The sequence below is a fragment of the Stegodyphus dumicola genome, chromosome 7 (genome assembly GCF_044657685.1).
Source record: "Stegodyphus dumicola isolate Sdum_Otavi_A_Nest chromosome 7, ASM4465768v1".
NCBI lineage: Eukaryota > Metazoa > Arthropoda > Arachnida > Araneae > Eresidae > Stegodyphus > Stegodyphus dumicola.
The window spans coordinates 153,187,922-153,214,534 of record NC_140774.1 but is presented as its reverse complement, the minus strand read 5'-3'; the positions used below and the strand labels follow the sequence as shown (position 1 = coordinate 153,214,534).

At 32.4% G+C, this 26,613-nt stretch overlaps 1 protein-coding gene and 1 long non-coding RNA gene across 3 annotated transcripts in view; both read right to left on the bottom strand.

Annotated features, from left to right (window-relative positions):
• LOC118199317 (uncharacterized) overlaps positions 1 to 654 on the bottom strand; it is a 106,936-nt gene extending 106,282 nt beyond the window's left edge. Inside the window, exon 1 of one of the 2 annotated variants that reach the window (XM_085820933.1) lies at positions 609 to 654. The gene's annotated coding sequence lies outside the window, so the exon portion shown is untranslated. Of the gene's footprint in view, positions 1 to 489 lie in introns of both variants that reach the window. The other variant, XM_085820932.1, reaches the window with a different exon arrangement.
• A 3,079-nt stretch (positions 655 to 3,733) lies between these two features.
• Positions 3,734 to 7,884, bottom strand: LOC146996551 (uncharacterized). The gene is made up of 2 exons (XR_015041917.1): positions 7,500 to 7,884; positions 3,734 to 3,956 (listed from the first exon to the last, which is right to left on the bottom strand). It is a non-coding gene; the product is annotated as an uncharacterized LOC146996551 (long non-coding RNA).
• Between the last annotated feature and the right edge of the window lie 18,729 nt (positions 7,885 to 26,613).

Below are 26,613 nucleotides of genomic sequence, written 5' to 3'. Positions count from 1 at the left end.
CAAAAATGCAATAGCGAAGAGAAATAGCAATAATTTATATAACAATTCAGGTTCATTATGTATTTATTATTCAGGCATTATGTATTTAAGAAATAAAGGGTTATGTTTGACACTGATGAAGATGTGCAGAGCACAGTATCACGCACCAACTTGCTACGAATTTAAAAAAGGTAAGAAACTATTACAGATCTATGAAACTGTTATAATAGTTCAGAAAAACGAAAAAAACAGACTCTATAATATTGAATCGTAGGAAAACATTGAAATCTGCCATATTTTAAAGGGGACATCAGACGCCATTTTAAATGCTTTATAATATAGTGAAATATATGATTCAAAACAATTTAAACCCATGATAACTTATTTAAATATGAACTTCTAACCCATAAAGCACGGATTTATTATAGATTTGTATTCATGTTTTATTAGAAACTATTCATTTCAAAGCGCGTGAAAGCCGAAGTTTTCGCATATAATAAGGGAACTCACGTCAACAAGATGTTCAGGTATTAATTACAGAGTCTGATATTTCCAGATGTTTAAAAATATTCGCAATCGGAAAATTTTAAAATCGTTTAAATTTCAGATAACTTTCTATGTTAGCATACTTAATTATGAACCACAGTCCTTTGCACTGCATTCCCGGATTACATAACTCGTTGCCAAACGTGTAATGCAAACTTAAAAAACTGTTTAGTGGAATATCTTCATTAAAGGATTACTCAAAGCAGTGATTTGATTAATTACTCAAAGCAGTGGTTTACTAACTTTGATGAACTGGGAATACATAAAACTATTTTGTCATCTCAGAGAAACAATAATATTTTTTTTTATTCTAATCATCTATTGTATATAAACACCTAGCATCCTCTGAAAAGTAATTTTTAAAAATGCATTAAAGTATATCAAATTTTTAAGCATGAAAACTGATTTAATTCTTATTATTTTAGGTAAAAATAACAGTCATAAAAATAAAAACTTAATTATTTAAAACGTATATTATTGCGGCTCACGTTAATCATAATATTTTAGGAGGCCTGTGGTTCTGCGTGTTTAAAGATTTTTAAAAATTACGTAAGAACACAGCCATACTATTCTAAGGGGCGAATTCAAGTGCAACGCTTGTCATAGTAATCGCACTTGCATTGCAAAATCGGATTCAAGTGCAACGCTTTTCGGACACGCCTAAGGCTCCTAAGGAGCCTTAGACACGCCTACTGAAAATACGCCACTACCATAGAGGAATTTTGCGGCTACTCCTGACCTGCCGCAAACTTTTAACAGCGACTGTAAACAAGATGGCTGAAGTGATTTTGCCAAGGAGGTTAGAATAGATTCTAACCTCCTTGGCCTATTATTCAAATAATAATAACAAAAAGCTATCTATACTATAATTATAGTGAAGTATTGATATTAAATAATACAAAAGCTTTTAGAATCACCTATTTACTACAATTTAATGAAAAAAGGGTAGCTATAATGTTTTTTTTTTTTTTTTTTTTTTTTTTTTTTTTGTTTGTTTGTTTGTTTTAACGTTTTATTGCATATTTTTAATAATGAAAAAACAGTGACATATTTTTGTTAAAAATGGAAAGTAAACTCCTTAAAAAGACTGATTTATTAATATATCAACTATATTCAATGTTAAAAATCTGTGTATTAAAATTTCAGATGAAACTTTCTTTTGACTTAGGATTTATGTTTTTCTAGGTATGGGATGCTGGTCTGAGAGTTCTCTATGCTGTAGGACAATGGCCAGGCACTACTCATGATGCATTTATATGGAGTTTGAGTGGACTCTAACAAAATCTAGATAGTATTTTGTCGCATTGTGCATATCTTTGGGAGATAGTGGATTATAATCCCATTTTATCATGGGAATATCTCTATAATGAGAAGCACAGAAAAGTTCCTGCAGCTATAGAGATCAAATCAAGATTTAGGGTACTGTACGTTACTGGTGGAACACTATTGTATTCACAAAGCAAAATATGTAAAATGGTCATATCTGGTGGCCATTTTACATAATATATGCTTAAGGTATTGTGTTGAAAATCCTGAGATTGATGTGTTTGAAGATGATGAGTTGGTACCTTCAGAAAGTTTTCAGTCAGTGCATGTTGAAATTGCATTGCACAATGAATTAATTTTAAATTTTGAAACTCGATAATAAAAACCCAAAGTGGGCAACAATGAACCTCTGGCAAAGGTGAAACCCCCTTCATGGATAATAAAGAATATGTTATGAAAAAATTACTTTCATAATATATTCTTGGGGACCCACAAGCCATGGTTTATATTTGAACCTGTAACTAAATTCACAACTCTGATTTTAATTGATAATAATAATGCTAAATAATTTTATTTGCCCTGGTTTCAAATGCATACTGACAAATTTTATCATTATTGTTCTTCCCTCTGAATTTCTCGTTTCCATCATTTATGTTTAAAACCTCTTGACTACCAGAAATAACTTAATAGACTCGATATATATATATTTCAGTGTTGGTATGCCAGTCATGATTTACAATAGTAAGTCACTATGAATTAGCATTGCACTTAATTTATCTCAAACTTAGCAATAAGATTTACTGCATCAAAATTCAGTTTCTTCCAAAAAGTCAAATGTTTCCCTTCCGTGAGACAAGATAGAAAATTTCCATGTGACAATACACATTTAATAGCATAAGAACTTCATGCTTATTTATTATAGTACAAGTTAAAACTGACATATTCTGTCAAAGATATTTAAATGCATTTCCTAAAAACAATTATTTCACTCTATACTGTTTACGTATACCCAGGCTTCTTGGTGGTGGGCAAAACAATTATTGGACAGTTCAATTTTCCTCCACCATTCCTGTGAGCGTATTCTTCGATTAAGCAGGGTTTTGCTGCAATTCCTGATTAGCATAATATGTAAAGAATAAACAGCCTATGATTTATGCCTCCATATCCTCTTGTATTATTTAAAGAACATACATTTTTCTTTTAATTCTAGATTTTAAAACATTACAGTAAGGGAGAGATTGTTTGCTCAATTTAGATTTATATCATAATTACGCATTCACTATAATAACTTACTGCATACTTACCTCAGTGGGTTTGCCATTAAAAGAAATACATTTAAATAAAATCATGAGTGTATAATAAATTGTTTTTCAGCCAAAAAAAGAGAAGGGGAAAATAAATACAGTCTGATTCACTTAACATTGTTATTGTAAACTAGACATTAGCCATACTTTAATAGTTGTCATCTTTAAGTTACTCTGTATTTTTAGAATTTCGAAATTAGAATGCCAATTTTATCTGCCATTCTTATGGAGCTGCAGGATATCGAATGTTATTTCTTCAATGATAAAAAGAAATGAAATTTTTAATACCACATCTCATTCATATAACTTATTAACATAATTGAAAAACAATTTAATTCATTTCATGTTATATCTGAAAATTAAAATTTGTAATACATTGACTAGATTCATACAGGTCTTATTCCCATTTCCTCCAGGAAAAAGATAATTGCTGTGTAAAATGCATAAATATTTTCACGAGACTTATAATAGTGGTATTAAAATTATTATAATGTTTATGTCATATAATGGATCTGTGAATTTCTTTTAAATAATTTTCATAATCACAAAATTTAATAAAATTAAGAAAGTAGTAAATTTTACAATTAAAATATGAATTCTGCACTGCAGAAATATATACAAGAATGAAAACACTGTAATATTTGAAATGCATGATTTATTTTTTTAATAAATTAATAATTATATTTTGATTTTCTATGACAGCAGTCTGATTTGCAACTGATTGCTTATACAAGTCACATATTTCACACAGTACATTAATATATTCTTCTGCATTTCAATTATTTCCTTTTCTGCAGCTGTAATATCATCTCTCTTCCTTTTTTCTCTTCGGTCTCCTGCTTCGAATAGTTGAGCTTCTATCTGAGGGAAAATTTAATATTCACTCAAATTCAAATATTTTTAATTTTTATATTTCATAATGTAAAACACTTTTTATAATTAATTAAACAATGAAACTTCTCTAAAAAGGAACAATTCATAATAGTGATTTCTTTAACTTTCAATTTTTTTCCCTTTATAATTTTTAAGACTGTTTATAGATCAAGAGGATTTAATGATTATTATTTTAAATTCTTAAAATCTTGTTTTTAATAATAGACATACTCTGTATATAATGTTCACAATAAAAGAATTGAAATAACTCTTTTGTATGAGAAATATTAATTTACATCTGTTATAATTAATTTATACCAGTGGTTCTTAGCCGGTGGTACGCAAAGAAACAAAGTATTTTTAACTATTAAATTCAAAAATCTCATTAAGAAAAGAATAGTTAATAGAAATTTCCTTTGATCGAAATTGACTCGAAAATTTGAATGACACACTTGTTAACTTTTGGCTGAACCGAAAAAAAGAATTTAAAGGCATTTCAAATAAAGCTATCAAATTTGTATCGTCTTTTCGCACAACCTGTTTGTGTGAAAAATGATTTTTTCCATGTTAAATTTGAAATATAAATACTCACCAAAATAAAAAGTGGATCCTAATTTACCATTAAATGAAATAAGAGGAGACATAAAGAAATTAAATATTAAAGTATTATAACTGAAATTTTGAAAATCAAATGAATAATTAATTTAATTTTGATAATTAAGTAATCATCAGTTTTTAATCTAATAGTTTTTTATGTGTACATATTTAATACAAAGAGTGTGCAAATGGCAATATATATATGTTTTTAATATTTCTATTGAGGAATTGAAAAATAATCATTGTAAAATTAGTGGTGGTATTAATGTTTTTCAGTTTTTGCTTAGATGGTACACTATAAGTCAAAAGGTTGAAAACCACTGATTTATACCATTAAAGTTTTTCTGTTGGGAAGAAAAAGAAAAGAAGAATCCAGAAAACATTAGATTTTATGTAATAGACACAAACTTGTCATTCCTAAATGTCATCCTCGTGATAAAAGTGTGGAATTTTCTAATGTAAAAAAGAAAAAAAGCATAAAATAAGCACAATTTACTCAACAATCTTGACTGAAATATACATGTTTTCAGAGATAGCATAAAGTAAGAAAAGTTTACTCAACAATCTTGCTTGAAATATACATGCTTTCAGAGATAGCATAAAAGAAGCACAATTAACCTCAACAATCTTGATTGAAATATAAATGCTTTCAGAGATAGCATAAAGTCAGAAAAGTTTACTCAACAATCTTGATTGAAATATGCATGCTTTCAGAGATAGCATAAAAGAAGCACAATTAACCTCAACAATCTTGATTGAAATATACATGCTTTCAGAAATAATATACAAAGCATATTGCATAATCAAAGTTATGAGTTTATATACTACGAGATACTATACATGTTTATAATATACCATGTTCCTGTACACCTAACACCTTGTCCACAATTTTCTATACAATTCATTAAAGATAGTTCCTGAAACATAACTGACTTAACAGAAACATGCATACTTCTAATTTATGCACAATAATTTGACAAACATTGATTTCAGGTAAAGAGCTACATGTATTATATCAAAGAAAGAATGAATAAGTGTAACTTGCCTTTATCCTACAAATACTTAAAAACATTTACATTAAAAAAAATGAATTATACGTAATCGTAGCAAATTTTTAATGAAAAACAAAACAAGAGTTGAAAACTTAATGCAGTTTTTGTCAATATTTTACTCTCTTAAAATTTATATAAATGTATAGAAACTTGAAATGCATACCGCATTTGGCTGGAAAACTTGTGATATTGTACTGCACTCTAGGAAAAGGAGAAAAGTATACAATGAAGCAATCATAAGAATAAAAGATATTTGCATATTATTGAAACCATCTTAATAAAAGTTACCAAATTTTAAAAAATGTGCCAAACTCTGGCAATGATTATGCATCAAAATTTTTCAGGTAACATGCTCATGACAATTTTTCATTCAAGCAATGTCACCATTTTCATATGTGTTTCTTATGTTGTATTTCAAGTTCCAATGGTTTTTAAATACGAATAGTTGTTTTAGATTAATTTCAGATTTAAAATACTGCTTGTGGAGCTTACCATCAAAAGAAGAAGCTGTGTTAAAAGTTCTGCAGGAATAGAATATTTTAGTACAAAAATTTCTAATGGAAACAACTATGAGATGAATTTGGTACATAGACAAGGCATGCAGTATCAAGTTTATGTAATTCTCTGATTTTTTTTTTTTTTTTTTTTTTTAGTGAAAACTGATCACTTGGCACAAGCAGTGAAGAATAGTTCTAAAAAATTAGACAAAAAATTTGTGGAAAATGTATTTTTTTTAAACTATCATATAATTTTTATTTAATAATTCAAATTAGTATTTTAAAATTTGTTAAATGTTTTTTTTCCTTTGATATGTTTGCCAACTTAGATAAATATTGATAGTTTGGTTATGCTAAAAGCAAGCTGCAAAAACAACGTACTTCTCCTGATAAGTATTTTTCTTTTTTCATTTATAAAGACCACCAAACTGATCCAGGTATTTGTGTTAATATGTAAGTACCAAAAAATATTGAAGAATGCACAATGAAAGATGGCAACCAGTATGGTAAAAGATATAATTAATATATGAAATGAAAGAAATCTTATTAAAAGACGACTTTCATTATCAGCAGAGAAGCATGACACAGTTACAGTAAAGAAATTAAGCTTTTGTTTCTGCACTTGTAGCTTTTAATAGCAAAAAAGTTGTTTTTTGAAATTTTATGAAATAAATAAATCTGAACATAACTGATATCAAACGAGAATGGGTCCAAACTTTCACTTAAGAAGCAGAAGTGTACTGTAAATGCACAATATAATGAGCAGAACACAAAGCATAATTTATAAATTAAACCTTTACTCTGGATGTATATATTACATTAATATCACATTAGAACTAGCATCAATTCAGAGTTTCATATAATTTTTATTTATTGTATTATATTGAAATACCTTTAATTTCATTTTTATATTTTCCCAACGATGTACAATATAAACCTTAAAATTGCTCTTAACCGTTGCATCACATAATGAATGTCTAAGGGAAGGAATGCCTGCATGGAAAACTAAGGAAAACTTAGTATTCATGTTATACATTGAAAAAATGAAGAGAACACTCATGCAGCTAGCTTTTTCACCTGGATTTTAAGAGAGACTGGGATAGCAGTGTTCAGCAGGCTTATCTGCTTGCACATAGATGGGCTTATTAATTACTATATAATTCAAGAACTAGTTAAATTTCATATGGTAAACATGCCTACTGTCACTGAAGAATCATGCATCTGCATTGAACAATATAAATATAACACAAATTTGAATTTTAAACTAAACTTACTATTAGAAGAATAAAAACCAAATGCTGTAATTTGAAAATGGGAAAAATTGTGGTTTATATTTAAAAAAGCAAGTATTTTTGTCTGAAAAGTAAAATATATTTTACACACACCTGTTGCTCTAGATTACTTTGGAGGGAATCTATAAAGTAAATAAAGTTGTACACATTACATTACATGTCTGTATATTTCTTCGTTTTCAGGACTGAAACACTTCGTTACACCACACTACAACGCAGTAAACACTTCACCATAAGCTCAGAAGAATCATGGGAACTGATGTTTTTTGTTTACATCGACACGCAGTCTCATTGGATATTGATGTAGTTTATCGGACAAGCTCTCCTGGCACGAGAGCAAACCAGCTCCCCATTGCAATTTTGACGTCATCAGTTACCAGAGCGGTAAAGCGTTGCACTTGAATTCGACTTTAGCAGCCGATAGCAGGAACGCCTCTTGCGAGCTAACATTTGCAATTTATCAGAGCGTTGCACTTGAATTCGCCCCTAAAAATAGTATGGCTGTGTTCTTATAGTATTCATCACCTCACCCGGTAGTGACGCACCGCTAGCCAGCGGCAAAACGGAGCCCCGAACAGACGAGAAATATTCTTTGTCTAAGAGCAAACCAGGTTGCTGCTCCGACAAAAAATTCGCCCGGTTACCAGCTTTGAATTTTTATCGCCATTTTTGGCAATGTTTACATTTAACGGATCCTTTGCGAAAGTGCTTCCTGTTAATTATTTGAAATTAAATTTATATACAGTCAAAAGTCTTTAATCCAAAATGATCTATAATCCGGACCTCAAAGCTGCAAATTTTCTGCGCATGCGTAAACGCATAATGCGTTTATGCATGTGCATAATACCTTTACGCATGCGCGTTTAATGTATAACGGACGGTATAAGCTAAACTAAAATTATCCAATTATCTGTTTCAGTTAATGTTGCAGATTGCGTTGTTCCTTAATCTTCGAATTTTATCCGACGAATTATTTTTTGAAGACTGCTAGAGCAGTTTTATAAAAGTAAGCTTGAACTTTCGATTATGTCAAATAGAATTTCCAATTCTGGAGCTGCCAAAGGATCTACATAGCGAAAGCATGTTTCGATGTCCATCAAACAAAAAGTGGAAAAAATGGGTAAAGGCATATCCTTTTTTCTAGCCATTCTCTAAGAGCGAACCAGGTTGCTACCTCCGACAAACCAATTCGCCAGTTTACCAGCTTTGAACTTTTATCGCCATTTTGGCGATGTTTACATTTAACGGATCCTTTGCGGAAGTGCTCCCACTTATTTAAATAACTTCTAACCCATAAAGCACGGATTTATTATAGATTTGTATTCATGTTTTATTAGAAACTATTCATTTCAAAGCATTTCAAAGCACGTGAAAGCCGAAGTTTTCGCATATAATAAGGGAACTCACGTCAACAAGATGTTCAGGTATTAACTACAGAGTCTGACATTTCCAGATGTTTAAAAATATTCGCAATCGGAAAATTTTAAAATCGTTTAAAGTTCACATAACTTTCTATGTTAGCATACTTAATTATAAACCACAGTCCTTTGCACTGCATTCCCGGATTACATAACTCGTTACCAAACGTGTAATGCAAACTTAAAAAACTTTAGTGGAATATCATCATTAAAGGAATTTTGCAGATATCTGAATAGGGATCCTAATGAAATGGTTAGTCCTTTTTATCATGTTCGCTAGAATACGTGATCAGTCTTCACTTACTGTTTAGTTCCCAACATTCTGAAGCTTTCATTTCTTGAATTAATTTAATTTCTCTCTGCTTGTCAGATCCCAGAGTTTTAAATTATATTAAGTCTGCTGTAGTGGCAATGCAAGGGTTTTATTATTATTTATTTATTTATTTATTTATTTATTTATTTTATTTTATTTTATTTTATTTTATTTTTAAAACCCAAAGGAGAATTAGCTCAGAAGGGCTATAAATTTCGTTTTGAGGAAATACAACGACAATTTCTCCAGCTTGCACAACAGGTTAAGGACTTCAATAAAAATAATCAGGAAATTCCCACAATAAACTCTGATAATGGGTCCAAAAACAATTAACAGAGCACTAATACAGATTACCACTTGGAATGCACGCGGAGTGCAAAACAAAACTCATAGACATCGCCTTAATTACTGAAACGTTTGCGAGCCCTTGTGTAAATATCAATTTTCCAAACTATAAGCTATCGCTGCGACAGGTTGAGTCACAGAGGTGGCGGGGGGTCGCCATCTATGTAAAAAAAACTCCTTACAATTGCGTTTAATCAAAGAAGACCGCTGCAATGGACATGACGTTCGGCTTCCGCTCTACGATATTGTATATTTTGTTGCTTTGTATAACCCACCTACTAACAAGTTGGACGAAAATGTACTTAACGATTTACTCCCTAGCAATAAGCACAGAATTAATGCCGGCGATCTTAACGCCAAGAACTCTGAATGGGGGATGTAGATAGTCAAACCGTAATGGGGAAATACTTCTGCATTATATAAATAACAATCCCATCTATTTTTATGTCCCAAAGGAATATACATACCTCCCGGCTAACCCCAGGTATGGGGATATACTTGATATCTTTCTCACCACAACTTCTATACCAATGTATCTTGAAGTTAAAGTCGAGATGACGTCCGATCATGAGCCAGTTATCGCCACCTCAGGCACAAACAAATGTAGTGACACGAAATATAGAAAATGTACAAATTGGAAGGTTTTCAACGACGTCATCCTTCAAAACCCTCCTGACTTCAATAGCTGAAAGACTACGCACGATACTGACTATGCAATCGGAAATCTTACAAATTGCATACTCAGTGCTTTAAACGCAGCAACAATCTATCAGAAGTGATCCCTTGGGATCACTTCTGATAGATTACCTCTGTGCAATAAATCTCATGTGCAATAAACCTCTCCACGGAAACAATATTATCGCACTGACAAATAAGGAGAAAGCGGAGGTCATGGCTTCGGACCTCGAGAAACAGTTCATGCCCAATTTATATCCATGCGATCTTATGTTCTTATATGCCACTAGATATTTCATTAAAGAATGGGTTAGTGGCCCAGAGCCGAGAAATAAGACTGAATATGCGACTCTCAAAGAGGTGTTTGAGATCATACGCAAATTAAAAAATAGAAAAGCTCCATCTTTTGATGAAATTAACAACGTCACTATCAAGAATCTACCTCTCCAAATAATCACAAAATATACCAGCATACTCAACGCTTGCTTAGAGAACAATTATTTTCCTAGTAAGTGGAAGACCGCTAAAGTTATTCTTCTCCCCAAACCGGGAAAGGATATCACCAGGACGGACTGGTTTAGACCCATTAGCCTTCTCCCAGGATTTGGAAAAATTTTTGAGCTTATCATACTTAAGAGAATTGATGCTTACCTTAGCAAGATCCCTCCTAAGTAATTCGGGTTCAAGAAAAAAACTTAGTACGACTGAACAACTAGTCAGACTTACCGAATTCGTCGGAGGTGCACTCCACAACAATCAGAGCGTGGCCTTACTCATGCTAGACTTGGCGAAAGCTTTCGACCGCGTCTAGCATGAGGGGCTCATTCTTAAACTCATCTCCTTGGACTTCAATCGAGACTTAATTTTGCTCATTTACTCTTTTATAAAAAATCGAAAATTTTATGTGAATATTGGTGCTGACAAATCTGACTGCAAAAGATTAAATGCTGGAGTTGCACAAGGTTCGATTTTGGGACCTATCTTATATATATTTTACACTGCAGACATCCCTAGAATTTGTACAGATGTTAACTCCTTTTTAGGCTGCTAAGCCGATGATAAGGCGCGAGCGAACAAGTCTATCAACGTAGAAAATGCTATCAGAAACCTGCAGAGTGCAATACCTGAAATCAAAGAGCGGTGCAAGAAGTGGCGCGTCGCTATAAACGCGCAAAAGTCCCAGCTGATTATTACTCGTAAAAAGATCTTAAAACTCCTATCAACAGCAAGCTAAAAATCTTCAACGTGGGAAGTCCCAATAGTTAAGAAGGCTACCTATCTTGGTACTGTTCTTAACAGCTCTTTTAGATGGAATGATCATGTTTTAAAGGTCCGAAACAAAGCGCACGCTGTTATCAACAGTTTATCGCCTTTAATTGGCAAAAATTCAAAGTTAGATCTTCTTCGCAAAAGGCATTTGTATAGGCGATTATATGCCTTATTTTGTCATACGCTTTCCCTGCGTAGGCAGCCGTCACGGATAAAGATATAAAAAAATTACAAGTACTACAAAACAAGTATTTGCGGATCATCACAAATGCCGATCTTTACGTTTCGAATCATACGCTTCATTGAGACCTCAAGCTAGATACTGTAGATGAATTCCTACACAACATGAATTCAAACTTCTTCAACAAGGCTCTTAACTGTGAGTATCTGCAGCACTTTAAAGTCTGAAGACTATCCCTCTTAGAGAAGATTGCAAACTCAGACCTTACGCGGCCCACCTCACCCGTGACTCAAATTTTCCGACATAATTTGTAGCATTTTCTGATTCCTGTACATAGTGTATATAATTTCATTTTGTATTTTCCACTATTATGTATTTTATATTTTGTTGCTGATTATTTTATATATCTGTACTTTCATATGTACCTATCAGATGATGAATAAAAACACTTTTTCATGTTAAGTGCTATGGTTTTAGCCACCTAAACATCACAAACAACACTCTTCAGATTCCCACTTACGTTGAGCCTCTCCTGTTCCAGCGCTCGTCATTGCTTCTTCTCTCCCCATCTCCATCCTCCTGCAACCCGTCCGGACATTTCCACGTTTTGCGCCCATGTTGGCTTACTTCTCAAAAGCCAGCGACGTCGCGTTTTAAACAGCGACAGTCCGGCATAAAAGATATTGATTGATTGATTGATACAACGACAAAAGCGATGGATGAAGCGGAATTCAACGCCACTGGACGCCGCCGGCTTCCAGCAGCTCGGCAGTGCTGGTAAAACTCTTTCATTTAAGATAAACGATATTGCAAATGACCTTGATGTTCAGATATTCCACCTTTCCCCTACCAGGGATGATTTTCTAGATGTTATCGAGAAAGAAAGATTAGCTAAAGAGCTTCAATTGAAAGAGAAAGAAGCAGACTTTATGTACAGTATGAGACTGAGTATTTCTGTTGATAAGCCAAATTCCGCGTGAAAGTGCAAAGACCAGCAAATTGATAACGAGGGATTTATTACCCTGGCTTCCATTAAGCAAGGTAACCTTTGATTATTGACCTAAGTAAAGATACTGAAATTGCAAATGATTGTGAAAATGCAACTTCAAATGTTAGTAATGTAAATATATCCAATATGGCAGCTAAATCTACTCCTTCAAAAGCATCTAGTGAAAGGATTAAGGTGAATCCTGCTATTGCCAAATGTCAAAGGTGAAATCTAGTAGAAACAAGTTCGAGGCAATAAAAGAGTCTTTGTTGAACTCAAATAATATTCCCGCTATTTAAGTAAAATCAAGGAAGCAGTGCAAGACACAAATGTCATTTTTGCACAAATGACACAAATGTCAAATATTAAGAGCAGACTCACTGGTCCCTACCTAAAATTGTTCGTTCAAACCGAACTTGAGTTCCGGGAGGTTACCCGCTGGATGAAAAAGGCTGGCATCCAGTATAAGTTTAAGGCTCCTCTAGACCAGGCTGAATCACCAACTTTTCCCTTTTGGCGAGTAAGGGACAGCGCTGCCAATTTTGGCGCGTTTATCGCACACACTGGCTGAATGTTTGCTCTTTTTTTAAAGATTGATTTTATAGACACGCGGCGTTCAGCGCATATAAACTTTTCGGATAATTTATTAGTTTTCGAATAGTATATAGACGTTTTCACTTAAATAAAAATTTCGCGTATATTTTGTAAAACATATTCAAAATAACTTATGCTTTAGATGTTTCAGTTTATTTAGCAGAGTAAAATAAATAAGATATGAATAAAAACTTTCAATAGTGTCCAATGGGGAAATAGTTAAAGAGCAGAGTGTGCAAATAAATTTATCTTAATGGCATTTTAACAAAAATTTCAATAAAAGCACTGTAAATTCATATTCAAGAAATAACTTTAGAATATGCTGTCTGAGATGTAAGTGATGATAACTTTAGAATATGTTGTATGAGATGTAAGATGAAATATGTAAGTCTGAGATATACGGAAATAATTGTGAAAGACTCTGAAGAAACACTTTCTTTTAAATGTGTGAAATATTTCATAACATATATGGAAGAAGAAAGTACAGCATTCTGAGTTTTGGATGCTTTTCTCCAAATGTAATATAAATACTAACTAGAAATTGTAATAAAAAGACCTTCCCCTCCAATCAGATCACCTTTGTGTTACATTGTAATTGCAATATTTCTAAAAATCCAATTTTTACCTAAATTAAAAATAAGTTATTACATAAAAGATAATAAATTTGAAAGTATAAGAATGAATTTTGTAATTTGAGTTATGTTACAAAATAATTCATAGTTTATATATATTATACTAATAATTTAGATAAAACCACCTGTCCTTTTACAATTTAAGAATGTGTGTTAACCACATTCTTAAATTGTAAAAGGACGACTTAACCACATGTAATTCATTTCAAAGCATAAAAGAAAGCTTATTTTTTATTTTACACAGCAACAGCAGTTTCCTGCAGTCAAGTTTTTTTAATTGCTAGTTATTATACGTAATACTTAATTTTAAAAACATTCTTATTAGAAAGCATAACTAAGAAACCTCTTTTTAAAGCACCACAGTGATTGCAAAGAATGTTGTTAAATTTACAAAAGTATTGGACGTATATTGAACAGCACTGTAACAAGAACGTACTGTACAAAATATGTACACTGCTCAAAAAAAAATGGGACAGTCCTATATCTCCCGATCTACTGGGCCGATTGACAAAATTCAAATTGCGTTCTTCATGTCTCGAAAGCGCGACTTATTATTAGATTTATATATAGCACTATTCTAACATAGGTATTTTGACACAAAATCGGACTTTTTCTGAAATAACATACCAATATTTTACATATTTCGATTCTACGACTCAAATTACGCCTAAATATGAAATTTTGTAAAATTTGGAGCGAAATTTACGGAGAAATTCACAAATTTATGTTGGCACTTTTTTGTCAGTTTGCGCCAAGAATACTTCACTTGGCTAACTTCTTAATATATGGCAACCCAGTTTCCTTAGGAAAAAAAGTCACCATCGTTCCTTTTTTCCAAATAATATTCTTTATATTATATTTTTAATTATAACTTATTTTTTTAAGTAATTTTTTTTCTTTTTCGAATTTCATATTAATTGTTTAAGTTGCACTTTTTTTTTTTTTTCGAATAACTGTTTTAAAAATTTCTATTTACCTATTCGAACTGCGTAAATAAAGGTGCAGCGTTTATTTATTATTTTTTTTTCAAATAGTTTTCTTTATATATATTTTTCGTCATAGCTATTATTTTAGGTCATTTTTAAATTTTTATACTTTTATTTTAATTGTTTGTGTTGCATTGTCTCTTCAGATAATTGTTTTAAAATTTTCTATTTATTCCTTCGAACTGAGCATTTTCAATATATTTATTAATATCAATTTTCCAGAATTTGATTTTATTTATTTGAACTACGTTTTTTTCGGAAGAATACTTTGTAACCCAGACTACGATGCGTTTGAAAACTGCATACTATATTAAAAGAGAAAATACAGTAAAGCACAGTTTTACACGCCTTTCAATGTTCCGTGCAGAAAAAAGATATATAAATAAGAGAGATGTATAACCGATATTTTAACTTGGGATGACTTGCATACACTGCTTTAAACAGTTTTATCATTGTGCCATTGCTTTACACAATTTTATCCTACATTTGGTTTCTTAAAATGTTATTCATATTTTAGTCAAATATTTTATTTTTGAAATCGCAAGAATCAAATATCATAAGATTGAAAAGTTTTAAATTAAAAAAAATACGAATACTAAATTTTACGAAAATATTTATTTTTCTTCTCTGTTTCTTCAAGCATTCTGAAAGTATATTGAAAAGTATCCAACTTTTCGAAACATTTTGGTATTTCTGACAATCATTTTAAAAAAAGTTATCGCCTTCCATTTCATAAACGCCCACAAACGGCCGAGCGGTAAAGTTGCTGAACACTGGTAGTTCACTCCGGGGTTCGAACCCCGGTAAACGGGCTGGTTGCATGGGCGTTTTCGTGGATTTTCTCATGTGTAACGCGTATGACAGCTGGTTTCCCTTAGAAAGTTCTTCACGAAGTATTTCGTCAGAGCCTTTATCAGTCTTTAGAGGCTAAACATTTTGAAGCTATGAGATGAAAGAAAAGACTGGTTTCATCAAAAGGTTTTGGTTTATTTTATTATGAAAAAGCACATTACGGCTATCTGCCTAAGGGGAGGGATGCCTTCCTGGAGGACTTTCTAAGGGAAACTGGCTCGCATACACGTTACACATGGGGAAAACCACGAAAACGCCCATGCAGCCAGCCCGTTCGCGGGATTTGAACCTCGGACCGAACTACCAGTGTTCAGCGACTTTACCGCTCGGCCGCTGTTTCATCAGGAAGGGAAAAAAAACATCTTTAGGTGACATCCACATACATCACTGGATAAACTCCTGAATCTTCAAATAATTCGACTGAGTAAATCATGGGATTCACCATTTATGATACGATATGATGTTCTATAATGTAATTTACACAACCATATAGTTTAAAACCAGTCGCTCTTCACTTTAATCTGCAATGATATCGTTTTGTCTTTTCTGTTAACACAAGCTCAATTGATGGTATTTGCTGGTGTACTCGTGCAAGTGTTTTCTCTTTGAACACTTAAATTCTTTGAAGTATCCTGAAAGTATATTCGAAAGCGTCCAACTTTTTGAACATCTTGGTACGTCTGACAGCCAAATTTCCCTGCAAATTTTTGCTTACTTTTCTCCCTAATTTTCTTCTTTCCTTCTACAGTTATTTTCAGTGCTCACACAAGAAAATTAAGATTTTTCGACTGCTAGACTTCCATACATTTTGCATTCTTGTCAATTTTTTAAAATATCAATTATATGAATTGCGTTTCAGCTAAAGACAGCTTTTCATTTTCTAGTCATTTTAGCTATAAATAAAGTTTAAAGCGAAGTCCAAAGGATAAATGTTTTAATTAAAAGATTTTTGCTAAATGACAAGGAAATAAAACAGTCCAGCAGGGTTTATTCTGTACCACAGAGTGACCCGATTCTTATATCGGCTGAAACAATCTAAATCATATTAAAGATCATGTTTTTTTATACAATCTATAACGCGAGAGAAAAATTAGCTTCTTAAAACATGCTTTCTAAGAGAATTAATATAAAAATTTATATTTTTATATATATTTTTTAAAGTTGGGACTTGAACCAAACTGTCAGACTTTTAAAGCTTATTTTACATGGTGGTTATTATTAAAGTTCCACTTTGAAATGGTCATAAAAGGAAAACTACCGGACCAAATGTTATCAAACTTGGGAATCGTGTAAAGGAGTTTATGAGAATTTATTTTCGGCGGAAAAAAAGAGTTCAAAAACTCACCATCAGGGGAAAAATGGCGCTGTATACAATATTGTTAAATGAAATAAGACACGAAAACATCTGTTTAAAATGTGTTTAATATTTTCCGAAACGTCTTACAAAGCATGTTCAATGTAGCGTCCAGCATTTTCCGAAAGCAAGTTAAATCATGTTACTGCATTCTCAACAGCAGCTCTTAGCATATCAGGTTTGGTTTTGGTTTGGTTTATTAGATTACGGCAAAGCACTCGAGGGCTATCTGCCTCAAGGAAGGGATGCCTTCGTGGAGGACTTTTTAAGGGAAACTGGCTCGTATACACGTTACACATAGCATATCAGGAGGAATGTTACAGTGTATCACATTTTTCATTTCTGCCAAATTGTTTAGATTATCACCATAAACAGTGCTTTTGAGACAAAAGTCACAGAGGTTGATGTCTGGTGGGAAGAGGGGAAGTGTTGGCCTATAAGACGTTCATTCGTGAAATGTTGCCTAAGTAACTATGCGACGCTCTTCAGGTGGTGCCCAGCCCTGCATAAAAATCGTAGTATCTAAAATGCCACGTTACTGCAGTTCATGTATCACGAAACATTTTAATATTGGCTCTAAGTGAGCTGCAATCGCAGTGGTCCAGCTGTCGACTGCTCTTCAGAAAAAATGGTTCAGTTATAAAACTAGCTGTCATTCAACAGTAAACGGTGTGAAATGACTGTTATGCAATCGAATGCAGTAGGAGAATGCAATGGAACTAGATAGATAACATGAGAGATTTTTTTGGCCCAAATCGATTAAAAGCGTTTTGAATCAGTATCTTCATGTTTTAGTACCGAATTCAGGCTTAAAAAATTACAAATTGGCGATCTGTAAGAAAACGATTTCCAGATTGTACGCACTTGTGAGAGTGATTTGCGATCTCACATTTTCTAATCGCTAATTCGTGGTTTTCACGGACGAAATTCTCACTTACAGGGATGGCGCACTCGACATTTATCGAATTTAACGTCTTTAAATGGTAATTTGACTACTTCAAAGTTTCTTAAGGGTATACAACATATTAAACCCGTTTAACAAAAGGTTAAGTTAGATTCCGACCCATATTTCGTTTAACAATATTGCATACAGCGCCATTTCTCCCCTGGTGGTGAGGTTTCGAACTTCCTTTTTTTCGCGGAAAATAAATTCCCATGACCTCCTTTACACGATTTCCAAGTTTGATAACATTTGATCCAGTAGTTTTCCTTTTATGACCGTTTCAATGTGGAACTTTAATTATAACCACTCTGTATATTATTAAATTTTAATTTGAAGCTATGCGTTATATGTATACCATGCGTAAAATTTTCGCTTTTATGGAAAAATAAAAAATCGAAGCAAATATACTTAGTATAATGGACCAAAACTGAAAACATTTCCCCTCCCTCCGAAAATAAAATATTGAAATTTCGAACTTGAATTTACTGGGTTATCGAAATATTCAATTTGACTTATCTTCTAAGTCCTAGTTCCGACAACAATTCCGTCAAAAATTCCGAATTACTTAAGCTAAAGTAAAAGATTTAGTATATATTCACTGTATGTTAATAAAGTAATCAAAGTGTAATAAAAATAGATTATAGAATTTACGCTGATGTAACTTTTTGTCTGACTGCACAGCATGTAATGGAAGAGAGGGTTTGTAGAGATCTGTTTTTGACATGCCTCTAAAAGTAGATGTCATATTAATTTTGTCTCTTCAATGTCAAAAAACTTTCCTTTGAGAGGCAACTTTAGTTTTTGAGAAAGAAAAAAAAATCACAAGAAGACAAATTTGAAGAACATGCAGGACGATTGAATATACATACTTATTTTCCGAACACAAGCGGTTCTCCGACTGGTTATTGAATAATGAAAAGATGCATTGTCATGCAATACAAAACATTTGGAATACATTTTCTGGCTGAATATTGTAAGATTAAAAGTCATCTGCTTAATTCACATCCATTTACAAGTCAACTACTCCGGCAATTGCAGAATCGTTTTGATCCTGAGCTTGTAAGACAAACCTAATATCACTGGATTTAAACACTTCTTTAATCTTCCGAGAATGTTCCTTCTTTAGCTCATATTCCAAGAATATTAAGTGAATACAATTATTGCCAAAGAAATTGAATATTCATTTGCACTACGGCTTGGTAGTTTACTAACGAGTTAACAAAACTTAAATTCTGCTTTTTGTGTCAAAGAATACAACAATATTTTAAATATTTACAAATAAAATATTAAATTGGAGATTTAATTGGAGCCTCATCCGTCGCCTAGCATTTGAAAAAGAAAAGATTGTTAAATACTAATTGTTTGCTGCTCAGTCTAACCCAGGCTGCATGGTTGGTTTTCGTAGTTTTTTAGGTTCTCTTTACAAAGATTCTCTATGAAAGCATCTTAATCAAATAGCTCCCATGTTCTTTCTATGTTCAAATAACCAACTAACCTAGTTTAAGCTCGATTTCCAGGTGAAGTTACTAGTAAAATCCGAATACTCATTAAAAATCATGTAGCTAGCCAATCGGGAGTAACATGAAAGATACGGAACCAATAATTGAAATGTTGTTACGTTACGCTGTTTCTTAACTTAGATGGTCATTCCTTAATTAAATAGCCCACCAACGGCCGAGCGGTAAAGACGCTGAACACTGGTAGTTCAGTTCGAGTTTCGAATCCCGCGAACGGGCTGGCCGCATGGTGGTTTCGTGGTTTTCCCCATGTGTAACGTGTATACGGGCCAGTTTCTCTTAGAAAGTCCTCCACGAAGGCATCCCTCCCTTTAGGCAGATAGCCCTAGTGTGCTTTGCCATAATTAAATAATCCAATCCAATCCTTAATTAAATGTAATTGATTTGTAAATTCTACTAAAACTGACGGTAAGAATTGAAGTGGAAATAAGTAATATGGTGTGCAATCTTGATTAATATAAAATTAAAAATATTTGCATAGAAAAATGTTTGCATTCAGACAGAAAGTTTTTTGAAATATTTGCAATTACTTTATAAGAAGGATTTATTAATAACCGCAATAATTACTTATTATATTACTGATGATTAGGATTCAGTTCTTGACAATTACATTCTAAATTAGAATTTTAAAGATATAATGAAAATACGCTACGCACAAAAATACATTTTAGGAAAAAAAATGAGTTGCTTTTTTAGGTTTTAAAACTTCTTAAATTCATTTAGTAAACATCGTATCCTCGTTGTTTATTGAATCCAGAATGTTGGTGTCGTTTATATAATTATTCTTACTTGTCCACAGAATCTGCTGACTTATCCAGCCATTAAGTAGCTGTTGTATGTTTATATCATAATTTGACTTTTATAAAAAATGATTATTCTAAATATTATGTTTCTATAAAAATATATTGTGCTTTAAAAATATGGATAATAGTATCAGCCGCTCTTTCAGCCACTTCAAAGGCAACAGTTTGTTTAGAAATAAATTATGCAGTTAATGTCATAAAATTCAAATAAATATCAAACGAAAATTCTCAGTTTTAGACAATTCGATTTAAACGAAGTAAAGTAGCAGACGATAAAACGCCGAAGGTAAAAATTTACTCTTTCAAAAACTTACTCTTAAATTTTTTTAAAAAAGAAAAGATACGAGAGAAATTAAAAAAAAAATAGTTAAAAATTTGAATAATATCATCTATAATTTAAAAAAAATAGCCTTTCATATAGTATTAATAAATATTTATTAAGCATCATTGAGGGAAAAAATGTCATATAATTAATTCTCCGTAAAATTTTACTTGAAGTTTAAGGTTAAAAATAGCTGTGGCAATTCAGTGTAACAAAAATCCATAGACCACATTTGGCGTTATTATCGCTCAAAAAAAAAGGTGCCAAATTTCAAAACGCGAAATTATGTAAATTCGTGTATATCTTAGAAAATTTTGAATAAAAAAGTCTAATTTTTTGCAGATATGCTTAAAAATACACCTACTTTAAGATGATGGCAAAAATTTTATAGGTTATAATTCAAAATGTTTTTCGAAAAATTTATAAAAATTATTTAAAAATAGAAATTTAAAAAATAAAACGCAAAAAATGGGTAAATTTTATTTGGAATGAACCAAAATTTCGAAATGTGAGAGAAAAAATCAAAAAGGTTTAGTAAAAAAAGAGATATTAATAAATATTTGCCAAATTCAATTAACATTGAAGAGCTAAAATTTTGAGAGCTAATATTTTAAAAACTATTCGTACGATTTTTACAAAACTTGGTATTCTGGCATAATTTGAGTCGTAGAATTGAAATATGTAAAAAAATTGGTATGTTATTTCAGAAAAAGTCCGATTTTGTGTCAAAATACCTATGTTAGAATAGTACTATATATAAATCTAATATATATCCTAAGTCGCGCCTTTGAGACATGAAAAACGTAGTTTGAATTTTGTCAATCGGCCCAGTAGAACGGGAGATATAGCACTGTCCCATTTTTTTTTTTTTTTTTTTTTTTTTTTTTTTGAGCAGTGTACATTTAGCATAACTTCTTTTTTAGCATTTGCACATAGTTTCCTCCAAATGAACCTTAATGGGAAGTTATTTTGCGAAAATTTAAAAGTATTAAAATGGCCTCTAATTAAGATGTAACTGCATTTATAATTATTTTGTAATTGTGAATCGATTATATTATTACAATTAGATTATGCACTTACAACATAATTGCCCAAAGTAATGAAATTAAGGGTTCACAGATACAATGTAATATAATAAAATGCAATTACCTAAATTGTAATTATAATCCTTTATTTAATATTACAATATTATTACAATTACAATGTAATTCAAATTAGGCACTACAATTGCATACCCTCCACTCAAAAGGAGGTACTGATAATGTAATTTGAATAGGCCTGGAAGTTGTTATCAACAAAAGGCCTGTTCAGGACAGTTTGATGACAATTTCCACCGGGCGGAAAGTACATTCTTAAGCCCAAGCAAATCATGACAATAAAAATAATTTAGTCTCATGATTCACTATATTTTCTATATATTTATCCATGTAAGTCACAGATCCCAAATTTGAATTCTGCACAAAATTATTTACTTATATTTTTAACATACTTTATGAATTATTAGAAGAGATATGGCAAACAGCTTCTAAAAATAACTGTCAAATATTTGTATCCATTAATTAATTCAGATACATACTTTTATTATTTAAGTATATCAAAATTACAGTTTCATGTTTCTGAAATACAAAAATTATGGAAAAAGTTAAAGTAATATTCTTAGAAGCATATGATATTACTCACCAGATGCAAAATTATAGTTAATTTTTTGCCATAAATACAAATTTATTACACAATAGTAAAATGTGTAACTTAACAACATGTTATATAAAAAATTAATGATAATAAGTTTATCAGAAGTGAATTAATTCTGCAATCACTTGAAACTTTTTTACACCTGAGGGGAGGGAGAGGTCTAGTAAAATTAGATTTGTTATAACTTCAGTTGGACCAAACACCTTATATATATATATGTGCAGCACCGGCGCAAGGTTATCCGGCGCCCGCCTGCAAAATAGCTGAAGTCGCCCCCCCCCTTTTCTAAATTTTTGTATAGGAGAAGGAAGTTTTGAAGAAAGCATTTGTTGAAATTAATTTTAAAAATTTATTGAGAATAATTTATTTTTCTTCATTTCATATTTACAAATTTTTCCATAATTTCTTTTCCATCTAGTTCTTGACAGATTTCATTTTCAATGGCAATCAAAGCTAAATTTATGAGTCTTTCCTGCGATATACTTGAACGTAAATATGTCTTGATCAATTTTAATTTGGAGAATAATCTTTCGCTACTAGCAACAATAACAGGAATGCTAAGTAGTATTCTCAGTACGATCTTCAAGTTCGGGAAGCACAAAGTATTTGACACAATTAAGTTCAAAATATCGAATGGGTCATTCATACCGGCAGTAAAAATGTCTTTCGAAGCTACTATTTCGTCATAGAGTTCTTCTGCGTTGATATCTTTATTGTCACCACACTGTAACAATTTTTCTAATTTATCACATTTTATTTTCAAATTTGCGTTATCGATTTCTGATTAATTACCCAGGAAACTAAAATTATCGCAGTGATTTTTCATTGAATCAAATCTTTCATTTAATGATTTCCAAGCAGTATCCAAAATTCTAAAAAAGACATTTGCCCTAAACTTCTCTTCTGGAGATTGAGGAAATTCGTCAGCATGTTCGTAATCGAAGTGACATTTCTTTTTCCTTCTTCGGACTTCTTCAACAGTTTTAAATTGTGGCTCGCCATCCACTTCTTCACTAAGTTCTTTGGCTTTCTCAAGAATACTTTTGTAATTTATATCACTTCTATATTCTTCAATGAATGTTTTAAAGTTACTTATTGCTTTAAGGCTAGTGTAACACTCAAACCCTTTTCTTGCAATTGTTTGCTGACAGGATTAATTCTGTTAAGCAAATAGTGCCAAACTATCAAGGAACAAATAAATTTATAATCCTTGATTTTGGTACACAGACTTCGTGCTTCATGTTGCACTTCATTTGAGAAGCATTCATCTTCGGATATTTCAAAGAGAGCATCATAGATTTCTCCTAATTGATATCTTAAAGGTCGAATAGCTTCAATTTTGCTTTCCCATCGAGTGTTTGAGAGGGGCTTTAAGGTTAAACAGGAAATGTTTTTTAAAAGAACTGCCCATCTCTTAGGAGAAGAAAATAAATTGTATAATTCTTGAATTGTCGAAAAAAAACTAACTGTATCTGCATTCACTTTTGCTGCATCGTTAATCATTAAATTTAAGCTATGAGAGGCACAAGGAACATAAAACGCACGAGGATTTATTTTTAAGATGTTATTTTGAAGACCATTTTTCTTCCCTTTCATATTTGCGCCGTTGTCATACCCCTCGCCTCTCATATCATCAAGGGGAATATTCCACATTTTCAACATTTCCATTACTGTCTCACATAGCCCGTTACCTGTAGAATCATCAACTTTAATAAAGCCTAAAATATGTTCCTTGATTTCTCCCACTCTATCACTGCAGAGGACAAAACGGCACTCATCTGTTCAGTTTTGCTAATATCGGGAGTACAATCTAAAATTATAGAATAATACTTGGCTTTTCGAAAAGATAGTAAGATTTTCTCTCTTATACTACTCCCAATAATTTGCAGCATTTCTTTTTGACTATCTTTGCTTAGATAATAAACTTCGCTGTTGCTACCTTTAGGTCGTAATACTCTTTCTATGTGAAATTCCATAACAGGGTCGAATTTTGCAAACAATTCCACTAATTTAAAAAAATTTCTGTTGTCTTTTTGGTACAGCACATCAGATGAGCCTCGAAAGGCTAAATTCTGGCTGCCAAGAAATTTTGTGATCTCAATCAGTCTCCCTAAAACATTTGACCAATTTTTTTTTTTTTTTTTTTTTTTTTTTTCCATCCATCTCTTGTGTTTGGGAATCAATTGTTGTTTTATTTTTCAAATTTTTCTCAAGCTCTTTCCATTTTAAGAAATTTTTCATATGTGTTCTACTAATCTCATGCCTATGCAAGGCTTTAGATACATTTAGCCAATCATTATAGCCTTTTACGGGGCTACTACTTTGAACCGATGCAAATATCTTGCAACAGAAGCAAAAAAACGGAATTTGTACTTATAATAGCCATTACGGGGAACTAGTTCTCCATTTTCCATTTTTCTGTAAGGCTGCGTTCAGACGGCTGGGTAAAAGGCATAGAGGCGTAGTCATAAGCGCATAAAATACGGGGATTCCGTTCACACTTGCGAAAACAGGGTGTAAGCCCTGGCCAATGAGAGAAGCTAAATTTGCGCATGCGTAGATGTGTCTACAACTTTCCCGCGCTCTTCTCCTGCTGATTGATTTCCCGCGTTCGCTCTGCTTGTTTTATAACAGCGAAATCTTCTGTAGAACGCCGCTTCGTTTCAGCTTCGCTCTAATTGGTCGACGCTTATCCCAAACTCGGCGTAAATTTGAAAACTTTGATCCCTATGCCACGAGCCCTAAACCATATTTTGTGACGCAGCACAGACTGGTTGCCTTGGCAACGGAGCTCGGCTTTAACCACTTATGCCCTTTACGCCCCCGTCTGAACGAAGCTTTATAATATGTATCACTAAATTTACGTCCATTATTACTTTTCGGATACATTGAACCTTTCCTTTGAATAGGCCCCATTTCAGACTAAGTCATTCTCACTTTGTCGCTAAGAGTTGGCCACTTTGCAGGATCATCAAAATCAATATAAAGAAAGGAATTTTCTTTTATGCCAGTCTCTTCCATCGAATTACCTGGATAATCTCTAACTTCCGATTTATTTAATTCCATGCTTGGATCATCTGTCCCTTCCTTTGGAGTTTCATCAGTCCTTTCAATAACTTCATCCAATGCAGCTGACGTTCTTTGGCTGGATGATGTCTGTTCTTTTGTAATTGATTCTGATGCTGATTCAGTGTGAGCATCATTTACGCCCGAAGAAGTCTTCATCTTCTTTATGAAATGAGACATTGCGTCTTCCTGCTTCTGAAGAGCAGCATCTGCATCTTTCTCAGCTTTGCGTTTACGATTCTGTGCACCGGATGATTTCTTCTTTGTTTCCATGTTATCAAAATTTCACACTGAAATTTAAAAATTCAATTCTAAATTTTAAATATCTAATCTTTCTTTTAAAAATAAGCTATAACATCTGCTAAATATAGAATAAATATGAAAAGTAAAAAAAATGAAGCTAATGAAAAAAATAAACTTTATGATAACGTTTTCGAGCAGTTGGGAAGTATTAGCATCCTTCCAACAAACGATAAGGAAATGTTTGACCGTGTGATGGGTCAAACTTAATGCTTGCCAAGGGCTCTGTGTACAGTGACCACCAAACCTCTCTCTCCAAAAAGACTAGCTAAGTCTTACCTCAACAACCCAGTGTTTCTCAACCTTTCAGTATACACGGCCTAATTTTCAGCCATAATTTTCATCGCGCCCCTCCACATATTATAAAGTGTATGCAATTATGTATTTTGAGTATTTCTGGCGCTAAATCTTAATTACTAATTACTTACTACTTAATTAAACTACGACCTTAATTATAAACTTAAAAATTACCAAGAATACGTAAATTTATTCATATTTGGCAACGTCGATCCTCAGCTTTGACAAAACAAGAATCTGTTGCACTTTTATTGCTGTTCTGTCCACTATCTCAGATATACTCGCGGTTTCGCGAGAAGTTCCGATTTGTCTCGAACATTTTGGAGTATCTGCGTGAACGTCTGTATGTCTACATATCGCTGCGTGGCTAGATGGCGCTGCATGTCGCAAGGATTACCGTTTTCGGAGCCAAGATGCCGTCTCAAGCATGCGCAGATGTCACAAAATGTTTCTCTATAGAGAGAAGGAGGAAATTCGATAGCGCCAGTTTTAATTCCAGCCAGTCTCATTCGAGGTCTATCCTTCTGTCGCTATCTATTCTACCGTGAATGTTTATGTTATATGTTTTCGTATTAATTGCAATTCACCGTATTAAAAATTCACGGCGGCAGATTTATGCAGAATTATGGATAGATTTTTAAGCGGGCGTAAGCGAGCATT